This window comes from Durio zibethinus, chromosome 5 (assembly GCF_047325235.1).
Source record: "Durio zibethinus cultivar Kanyao isolate XHJ-2024 chromosome 5, ASM4732523v1, whole genome shotgun sequence".
Lineage (NCBI taxonomy): Eukaryota > Viridiplantae > Streptophyta > Magnoliopsida > Malvales > Malvaceae > Durio > Durio zibethinus.
Genome location: NC_143166.1, coordinates 20,218,366 through 20,229,921, shown reverse-complemented (window position 1 = coordinate 20,229,921; position 11,556 = coordinate 20,218,366). Strand labels below are relative to the sequence as shown.

General features: G+C 31.5%; 1 long non-coding RNA gene across 1 annotated transcript; it reads left to right on the top strand.

Moving 5' to 3' along the window:
* Positions 1 to 889: 889 nt before the first annotated feature.
* On the top strand, positions 890 to 3,787 carry LOC149518761 (uncharacterized). Its single transcript, XR_016342180.1, has 2 exons — positions 890 to 1,172; positions 3,532 to 3,787. It is a non-coding gene; the product is annotated as an uncharacterized LOC149518761 (long non-coding RNA).
* Positions 3,788 to 11,556: the final 7,769 nt, after the last annotated feature.

Genomic DNA, 11,556 nt, shown 5'->3' with positions numbered 1-11,556 from the left:
AATTTTTATTACATTTAAAATTATCATAACTCTTTTTTAGCGTATTATGACAATTCATACCCATTTTATACAAAATTATACTAATTTTATGTTTTTTCTTGCTTGTTTACTTTACCAATATGTTTTTTAATTTTTAGTTATCTTTTTATATATATTTACAAAAAATAATTAATTAAAATTTTATTTTGACTACTTAATTATTTACATTACAATAATTTCTTTTTATAATTGTTCTTACCTTAATTAAGCTTAGAATTGTCATAACTTTTTTCTTAGTGTGTTACAATACTTTTTACCCATTTAAGGCCAAATTATACTAATTTTACATTTTTCTCACTTTTTACATTACCTATTTTTTTTTCAATTTTTACCTATTTTCTTTATATATTTAAATATTAATATTTAGAAAAAATTTTACATTGTCAACATAATTATTTATATTATAATGATTTTTTTTACGATTATTCTTACATTTTATTACGTTTAGAATTGTCATAACTCTTTCTTAGTGTATTATATCACCTCTTGTATATCTTATACTAAATGGTACTAATATTACATTTCTCACTTTTTTTATATTATTAATTTGTTTTTAAATTTTTAGCTTTTTTTTCTTATATGTTTATAGCAACACTATAAGAAATCTTTCATATACTGACAATTGACTATACTGATAGTCATATTGCAGAAGTAAAAATGATTTATATAGATGAATTTTTAAAACTATCAAAATATATAATACATATATCAATACTTTGTTAAGTCGTCAATATAACTAAATTTTTTTGATAATTTATAAATATTTATCAGCATAAGTATGTTTTATAATGATGAATATTATTGTATTTGTCAGTATAAATTTCAAATAAAAAAATTATCCATCTATACTGATAGATTTTTATTCCCGTCAAAAAAAGGGAAAAAAATACTGATGCTCTATTTTTTTATGACAGTTGGTAAAAGTCAGAGTTTATATTTTATGTATTGTTTCTTTTCATTTTGAGATAAGCTGTGTATTTCCTCTTAAATAAACAAGCCCTTTACCCCTTATCTTCGCTGCCACCATTAAAACCACAATCCTTTTCCTAAGCTCTATTGCTGTCATGGTCGTTGCTATAGTTGGCACCGGTAGTCCCCTCCAACTGACAATTCGTCTTGGTTGTTTCTCAGAGGTGAGTTCTCTGACTGCCATGTTCTCAGTTTTTACGCTTTTCCACCATGAAAGCTACTCTGTTGCTGTCATGTACCTTTAACCGATTCAAATCATGAAAGCCAGTCTGTTGATGCCATGTCCTGTTAAATGAATCAATTCGTGAAAGCCATTCTATTGCTGCTACGTCCCCTTAACTGATAGTCCCCGATTAGAGATAATGGGTAGGTTGGGATTTTTGCCTTACCATTTACAATTTTCTTAATTTTTTGGGAATAGCTTACAGGTTTTTTTAAATTAGCAGTTTTTTTTAAATTAGTATCTATTAGGCAGAATAAAGAATTTATTAAAAAAGCAAGTTTCTTAACCATTATGATTGCCATCTAAAGAATTTATATTATGATTCTTAAGGAGCTTTTGAAACAATTGAAAAGAATAACATAGGAATAAAATTGTCAAGACTTAAAAAGTTTAGAATGGCTTACAACCTAGGTCTCCATTTAGAATTCTTAAGCTTGAAAAAAATTGAAAATTGTCAGAGAGCCTTTATTTGATGTGTGGAATGATATCGTATGCTATATGTAGTTGCCAGTCCTTGTTCATAACAGTTGGGTTTCTTCTTTTAGCCTAGCCTAGTTCTTGACAATAAATTGATTTAATGCTTGCATCCTGGGGTTTTTTTAATAGTACATAAGCATCATGTTTTGATATTGTTTCAATTTCAAAGTTTTTGAACTAACGGATACTAATTTGTCACTAATACTAGATTAATAAGCACTAACTATTAAGATTTTTTGTTTTTGAGTTAAAAAAAAAGATAAAAATAAAGCTTTGATGACCGTTGATATAGCCATAATTGTAAACTCGCAAGCCATAGTAAGAGAAAATGCAAGTTAACAAATTGGAACTTGGCTTTTAAGCTCTCACATTATTTTATTGACTAAGTTGAATAATCCACGTAGGATACGCAAGTTACTAGATGATTATATATGTTCACTCACTCATGCAAGCCTTTTTATATTGCCTTTCATTTGTGGATTTAATATTATCTGACTAGTAAAAAATCAACCAGAACTATGGCTAACTTTATTTAGTCAACTAAGAGAGGTTAAACTTCCCACAATTCTAAAATACTTGAATAGAACAAATGAACTAATCAATGATCACCCAAAATTCTTAGGCATGCCCCATGATCACGGTTAAGGAGAAAAAGGGTAAAATGCCTATGCTTCAAGAATTACTGAAAACCCACTAATTTGTATTGTAAAATGCTATATGCTCGCACTTATATGCTCTTGCAAAAGTCCTAAGTAGAGCTCCACTTGGATTATAGAAACATTACTCCAATTGTGACGTGGATCTATTATATCTAAGAAAATAATTGTTGATCTATCATTTTATATTTAAGTTTGTGAAGTGATAGGACTTCAATAATCATACAATGTCCCTGCTCATTAATTAGGTATTTTCTTATGGTATATGAAGTAACATTTAATTTAAGCAATGTCTTATAATATATGCTATTTCCTATTGATAACGTATATTTAAAAATATTTATTGATAACTGTATAGGCCTATGGAATAATTTTTGCATTTGGCATCATGAAATTTTTTACTCCTAATCATGTGCTCCAATTTTTACCAAAAGGTCGAGAAGTGCCTCTTGGCTGTCATAATTATTTAGTATCCTTGTAATATACTATGGCTGATTACCATTACCTTATGCTTTTCCTTGTTAAATAAGTGGCTTATGACTTATGTAGTGCACACTTTTGTATGGTATGCATTTAACATTGCACAAGTTATATTAGCGAACCTACTTTGGCATTAGACAACAATCTTATTTAAAATGCTATTTGTTTTAAAATTTCTTATTGATTATTATATATGAAATTGGTCTTTTAAGTCTACCTTCATATACTATTTGGAGTTATACAATTATTTTTTTTTGCTTTTTCTTTGAATCACGTTGGTAAGAGATGATACATTCAATTGTAAATATTACAATTTTTTTCATGCCTATCTTTATATATGTATATAATGTTCTTTTGCTCATTGAAATTGGAATTGAGTTATTTATGCAATACCATTTTAAGTTACTTTGTTATTTTGGTTCCTTTATCTATTTATTAAAATTTGTCTTTTGTGTGTAAAATCTATCATTAATAGCAATTAGGTTGAGTTTTGTATACTATATGTACCTAGAATTACTCTAATTTTTTGCTGGACATTTAATTTAAATAAAATAACATAAATGTTGTTTAGTACTGTTTACATACTAATATTTTGGTATTTAGTGTTTCATATAAATCATTTTTAAAATTACTCTAATTTTTTTGTTCTTAACTTAAGTAAGTAATTATGTTTTTTATTTTATACAGATGTTGCTCCATAAAAACCTATGATGGGATTAGTTATTTCAGGTAATTATTTATTTACTTCAAGCATTATGTTTGTAGACACTCAATGATGATTGTTTTAACCTAGACTTCTTACAATGACTTTAGTTATTGGCCTATTCTTAGTTTTGTTGATTATAAAACAATTTGTTTGTAATTTAATTTCAAATGTTATCAAATATCTTGTACTTTATTGTGTATTTTTACTTTTATGAAATCATATCGTATTATAAGATTATTAATAAATTAATATTAATAATTAAAAAAGAAATCTTTTTTAACAATGCTTTAACATCTTTACCACCTTATTAATCGTCGATATAGGTAAAAACAAATAATGCTATATCAACGAGTCTTAACGTCGGTAAAAATAAAATGTTAGACAAACTATCAGTATAGGTAAAAATGCATAAGGTTGTATCGATAGTCATTGACCATTGATAAAAGATATAACATTAGACAAACTATTGGTATAGATAGGAAAATTCAAAACATAAAAGTTTATATCAATGGGTATTAACTATCAGTAAAAAGTGTTAGCTCAAAGACTTGGAATAAACAAGAGGGGGGTGAATTGGTTTTAATAAAATTTTCAAAGATAATATTCAATAATCACAAATTATCAAAATAGATAAGCACAATAGATGAATATAAACAAGAGATAAGGTTAGATAATTTAACACCAAGATTTATAGAGGTTCGATCTTTTCTTAGGCACCTACGTCCTCTCCCTTAGCCTCTCTTGCTGAAGAGTTCAATCCACTATTTGATGAAGATTACAACTAAGCTTTCACAAAGCTTTACAAACTCAACAACATACACTCTTAAAGGTTATCCTCCCCCTTAAGCTTACACACTCACAATATAGAAAATTCAGAGGTGTTTGACAAACTTTAAGAACCTCACAAGGGCTTGGTGTTTGCTAAGTTGAAGTACACAAATGTATAGATAAGAAAGTAGAGAAAAACTTATATGAATTTTGCACTTTTTCTCTTTTTACAGCTTTGAATGCTTAAGCAGATTGGTAGGTGAATAGCAATAAGTTTCTTTAGCTCTTGTTACTCTTGGTCTGCAGTGAAATGCTTGATTTATAGTTAGGAAGAAGTTGAGAGCCATTGGATTGCATTTAATGCTTCAAACCTGCATAAATTTTGGACAAAAAATAACCGTTGGAAGTTTCAGGCCTTCAGGGGATCGATCCCTTCACTTAGGGGATCGATTGGTTCATGTTTGAGAAAGCCCGATTTTATGCCTATTTTGCCTTACCCGATCGATCCCTTACTTAAGGGGATCGATTTGTTTTTTTAGGTGATCGATCCCTTATGTGGGGGGATCGATCCCTTTTTTGGGTTTCCACACTTAGGGGACATTCTGTTTGAACAACCGATCGATCCTTTTAAGAGGGGATCGATCCTTTACCTTAGGTGATCGATCCTCTATGTGAGGGGATCGATCCCTTTTCTAAAAAATTACGCGAGGAAAGTATTTTGTATGAAAAAGTGATTGATCCCTTAAATGAGGGGATCGATCCATTCTGTTAACCAATTGATCCCTATAGGAAGAGAATTGATCGATTTTTGTCAAATCTTGAGAACTTTCAGTTCTGGTTGAAAACAAGATCGATCCCTTTTGCTAGGTGATCGATCTGGTAATGGAGGGGATCGATCCTTTCCTTGAGAAGATCGATCTCTTTTATCAAAACTTACATAAATCATGTTTTATTCCGAGAATTTGAGTTGTTTTGGTTCTCAAATAAATTTTGGCAAGATAGAAGGGTGGAAAAATGTTCAATTTAAGCTTAGATAAGATTGAAACAAGTTTGGCAAATTTTTATTTTGTCAAATCAAAACTCTTAATCAATTCAAGGCCAACAATCTCCCCCTTTTTGATATGACAAAATCAAATGAAAAATTTGCATGAAAAACATTTTTCCTTTTGAAAAAAAGCTCCCCCTGAATTTAGGCATAAGATTTAAGGCAACTAAACAAGAGTAATATCACCATAACCATCAATATATCCATCAATATCATTATCAATATCAAAACATCATCAGATTTTCATACATCATCAAATTTTCATACCAATATTTCTCTCTTTTTTTGTCATAGCAAAAATATTAAATGAAGTAAATCAAAATGAGGGATTAAGCAATTCAGGGCCACCCAAGATCACTTTAAACATGAAAACACACAACAATGCCACAAGCCACAAAGTCACAAGCCACAAGAGAATAAAAGATAAGTTGCATTAATATAAAGATCAAAGTCTACAAACCATAATGCAAAGTTATATTTACAAAATATAAAGAAAATGTGGGAAAACATAAAAGATGGCAGTAAAAAGGCTTCATTGAGGTGGAGGTGGAGAATGAAAAGATGGAGGTGGAAGAGGAGAGTAATGCCAAGATTGTCCCATGTACTGAGGAGTAGACCTCATATGCTCAATATCAGCTCAAAAATGCTGGACTTGTGCCACAAGTTCATTTTAAGTTTCCTCCATGGACTCCAATCTAGTACTCATAGTGCCAACCACCGAGTGTAGGCTGTTCATATGAAGTAAGAGCATTTCTAGGGCACCTTAAGTGTCAAAACGTCTGCTAGGGGGTTCTCCTTGAGGTGCAGGCATATCTACAAGGTCTTGCTCTTCCTCTTCCTCTTCCTCTTGTGCAACACCAATATCCCTCTTTTTAACCCATTGGCCAGCTGGAGTTTCAACATACCCCATACTATGCAATGTAAGAGGCCCAAGAATACTAAATGGGTCATTGATGTGCATCTCTCTGTCACCTCTAGTGTTTACTTGCAAATGTCTTAAAAGATTACTTATAGCATACCCATATACTAGAGTAACATCTTTATTCCGGACAATACTCATCATGTCACTAAAAATGAAGTGTATCAAATTTGGTTTCTGTTCATGCTTGGTCTTGTACATCCACCAATAATCTTGTTTCTTAATGGTAGAGTATTGGGTCCCAAAAAGGGCTAACACATGGGTTATAATAAGGTGTAGCAATCGATCATGCATGGGTAACCTAGAGGCTTGTGTGAGAGCAACCTATAAATTGTGATTCCTAAAGATATCTTGAGCTAGTTGCACCATATCACATCTAGGATTTGTTTCCCTTTTATCAGCTAATGTAAAGGCCTCAGCTAGCACTTATTTTGTAACTAAGATTTTCTTCCCCTTTACATTTGTTTTGAACCTATCAAGGAAATGCCTATTTGTTCCTTCAATTTGAACACAGCTAGCATTACTATAGAACACTCTTACTAGATTCTCAAATAAGTGACTCTCTATACACAAGTAAGGCATCCATCCAAAAGACTCAAAAGTATGCAAATAGGAAAACTCTATTGATTGAAGGAAGTCTAACGAGATTACCCTTTCAGGCTTTACTTCCCGATGAGCAAAGTGTGTCTCATACCACTCCTTGGCATCGGGATTGTTGAAATTTTGGTTGAAAAAAGGCTTCATGGTGGAGCTTGAAGCCTTTCTTGGAGGGTTTTGTCGTCCAGCCATGACTTTCATTTTGGGTGCCATGGGAAATGAGTTTGATAAGTAAGAAATAGTGGGTAGTGAGTTTACAAGAGAAATTTGTAAGAGAATGAGTCAATTTTTAATGGGAATATGTATAGTGTAGAGAGAAAAAGTTGGGAAAGAAGATGAATAGGAAAGGAAAGATGAAAGGATCGGCCAAACAGGTGAGAACCTGAATTTATCATGCCCAAAATTCATGAATCAATCGATCAGGTGAAGTGGGGGATCGATCAATTTTTTACCTTTGCATGAAATCGATCGATTGGGTTTGAAGGGGATAGATCAGTTTTGCACCTTTCCAAGTCATTTTGGCTACTGGTTGAATACCTGATCAATCCTGTCAAAGAGGGGATCAATCGATTCTTCTTGGGTTTAGTGAAATTGGCTACTGCCTTCACACCTAATCGATCTTGTCCCAAGAGGGATCGATCGGTTTTGCCTGGGTTCAACGAAATTGGCCACTGCCTTTACACTCGATCAATCCTATCCAAAGGGGATCGATTGGTTCCCTATGTTTTCTTTTTACTTTGGTTACGGGGTGAAGAACCAATCGATCCATTCCAAAATGGATCGATTGGTTTTTGCTGTAGCATGTTGAAAACCATGCAATATGATCATTCAAACAAGCATTTTACAATCATGCACAAACCAAAGAAAAATTCAGAAAAACATACATTTAATCAATCAAAAGTGCACCATACATGATAACATCAAGAATTTCATTTCAAGGAGCATTCATCATGCCAAGTTCACCTCTCATTGCATAAAATCTATCCTTATCAAGAGGTTTTATGAAGATATCAGCTAGTTGATGCAAGGTGTCAACATATTCAAGTACAATGTCACCCTTTTGAACATGATCTCTAATAAAATGATGTTTAATTTCAATATGTTTGGTTTTAGAGTGTTGAATTGGATTTTAAGTGAGGTTGATGACACTAGTATTGTCACATTTAATGGGAATATGATCCATGATTATTCCAAAATCCTCTAATTGTTGCTTAATTCAAAAAACCTAGGTACAACAACTTCCAGCCGTTACATATTCAGCTTCAGTTGTAGATTGAGCAACACTATTTTGTTTATTGAAAAACCATGATATGAGCATATTTCCAAACAATTGACAAATATCAGAAGTTCTTTTTCTATCAATTTTGCACCCACCAAAATCCACATTCGAATAGGCATGTAAAGCAAAGGAAGAGCCTTTTGGATACCATAATCTTAAATTTAGGGTGTCCTTAAGGTATCTAAAAATCCTTTTAATAGTAGAAAAATGTGTTTCTCTATGAGATGATTGAAATCTAGCACATAAACATACACTAAACATAATATCAAGTCTACTAGCAATAAGATATAGCAATGAACCAATCATAGACCTATATAGTTTAGAGTCAACACATTTACCTCATTCATCCTTGTCAAGCTTTGTTAAGGTGCTCATTGGTGTTAAACAAGGCTTTGATTCTCTCAATTCAAACCTTATAAGCAAATCCTTGATGTATTTGGCTTGATTAATGAAGGTGCCATTTTTTGTTTACTTTACTTGTAGTCCCAAGAAGAATGTGAGTTCTCCCATCATGTTCATTTTAAATTCACCTTACATAATCTTAGCAAATTCTTGACAAAGAATTTCATTAGTAGCACCAAATATAATATCATCAACATAAATTTGCACTATGAGAATGTCCTTACCTTTTGTTTTAATAAAAGGTGTAGTGTCAACCTTTCCTCTATTAAAACCATTTTCAATAAAAAAAATTGACAATCTTTCATACCAAGCTCTAGGAGCTTGTTTTAAATCATATAATGCTTTTGTCAATTTATAAACATGATTTGGAAATTTTGGATTTTCAAAACCGAGAGGTTGCTTTACATACACTTCTTCATTTATAAAACCATTAAGAAATCCACTCTTAACATCCATTTGAAAAAGCTTAAAATTTTTAAAACATGCAAATGCAAGTAACATCTTTATGGCTTTTAACCTTGCTATCGGAACATAGGTTTCATCATAATCTATTCCTTCTTCTTACCTATACCCTTGAGCTACCAATCTAGCTTTATTTCTAATGATATTCACATTCTCATCCATTTTATTCTTAAAGACCCATTTGGTGCCTATGGTGGGATGGTCACTAGGCCTAGGTACAAGATTTCATACATGGTTTTTTTCAAATTGGTTTAATTCTTCCTGCATGGCCAAAATTCAATGATCATCTCCTAATGCTTCATCTATATTTTTAGGTTCAATATCAGATAGGAAAGTAACATAATTACACACTTTAAAAGAAGATCTAGTTCTTACCCCTTAAGTTGGATTACCAATGATTTCACTATCTTTGACATACCTCTTTTCTCTAAGATGATTTGGCTCTCTCTTTATGTGTTGTGGCTCTTCTAAAAACTTATCTTCTTTCTTTTGATTTTTTTTCTCAATGTCATAAGGTTCATCATTGATCCATTCTTGAAGTATACTTACATCATCATCATCAAGAAACACCTTTCTTAAAAGTGGGTTAGATTCATCAAAAATAACATGCATAGACTTTTCCACCACTAATGTTCTTTTATTGAAAACTCTATAAGCTTTTGAATTCAAAAAATATCCTACGAAAATTCCTTCATCACTTTTTGCATCAAATTTTCCAAGATCATCTTTTTCATTTATCAAAATAAAACATTTGCAACCAAAAGGATGAAAATAACTTATGTTAGGCCTTTTTCCTTTAAAAAGTTCATAAGGGGTTTTTTTCAAAATTGGCCTAATCATAGCTCTATTTATAATATAACAAGAAGTATTTATGGCTTTCGCCCAAAAATATCTAGGTAGATTGTTTTCACAAAGCATGGTTCTAGCCATTTCTTCTAAAGTTTTATTTCTTCATTCTACTACCCCATTTTGTTGAGGAGTTCTAAGAGAAGAAAAATTGTGGCTAATACCATTTTCACTACAAAGTATATTAAAGCCTAGATTTTCAAATTTCTTTTCATGATCACTTCTAATACTAGTAATTGAATAACTTTTTTCATTTTGTATTTGTTTGCTAAAAGTGATGAATTTTTCCAAAGCCTCATTCTTTGAATGCAAAAAGAGAACCCATGTGAATCTAGTGAAATCATTAACAATAACAAACCCATATTGGTTTCCACTAAGACTCATTGTTCTAGTAGGGCCAAAAATATCAATATGCAATAGTTGAAGAAGTCTAATAGTTGAAATGCAATTCTTAGGTTTGAAAAAAATTATTCTATGTTTTTCTTAAGCATATGCATCACAAACATTGTCATTTTCATATTTCAACTTTGGCAAACTAACAACCAAATTATTTTGAGAAAGTTTTAAAATTACATGCATACTTGCATGTCCAAGCCTTTTATGCCAAATCCAACTCTCATTTTATTTTTGAGCCATAAAACAAACATTTTTAGAGGATAGGTCATCTAGATGCGCTACATAAATGTTTCCTTGACGGTGTCCAACAAAACCAAGCTTGTTAGTTTTGATATCAATTACTTGACAGCACATGGATTCAAACACAACTCTAAATCCTTTATCACATAATTGACTAATGCTAAGTAAATTATGCTTGAGACCTTTCACAAGTAAAACATTTTCAATAAAAGTAGATGAATTGTTACCAATGGAGCCAATCCCTTCAATTTGGCCTTTTGAGTTGTCATCAAATGTAACATTTCCTCCACTTTTTGCTTTCAAGTCCTTAAAGAGAGTTTTATCTCCGATCATGTGTTTTAAGCATCCACTATCAAGGTACCATTGATTGTTCTTGCTGGAATTTGCTTTGTAGCAATGCTCATCCACTTACAAAAACATAATTAAATTTTTATTTTGGGTACCCAAATTTTCTTGGGTCCTTGAGAGTTAGTACTAATAATTTTTGTGCCTTTTGAAATCCACTTCATTTTAGTAGCCTCATCTTGAGATGTGCTAACTCCTTTTAGAATCCACACTCTCCTAATGAGCTTACCTCTATAAGTGACTTTCTTCAAGTGAGTCTCTTTGTTGTCACCATTATAACTTAGTCCATCTTTATCAAAGAAAGCTCTTTGTGTTTCTATCATGTCGTTGAGTTTTTGATGACCCATATAAAATCTAAAAAATGAATTATGCAGTTTTTCATTTTTCTTAGTCAAGTCATTGACATTTACCTTCAAGAGCTCAACTTCCTTTTCTAAGTCTTCTTTTGCTTTAGTCAATGACTCATTTTCTAGTTTCAATTTACTGATCATTTTCTTATATTTCATGCTTATGTTCTCAAATTCTATAGCTAATTCATCATAGGCATCTTGTAGTTCATCAAATGAGTATGAATTTGAATCACATGGATTAGAGGTTACCTTGAGCTCATCAAGAGCCATGAGACATAGGTTGGCTACTTTCTTCTTGTTGATTCATCATCGAAAAAGTCGCTATCACTCCATGTTGCTACCATAGCTTTCTTCTTT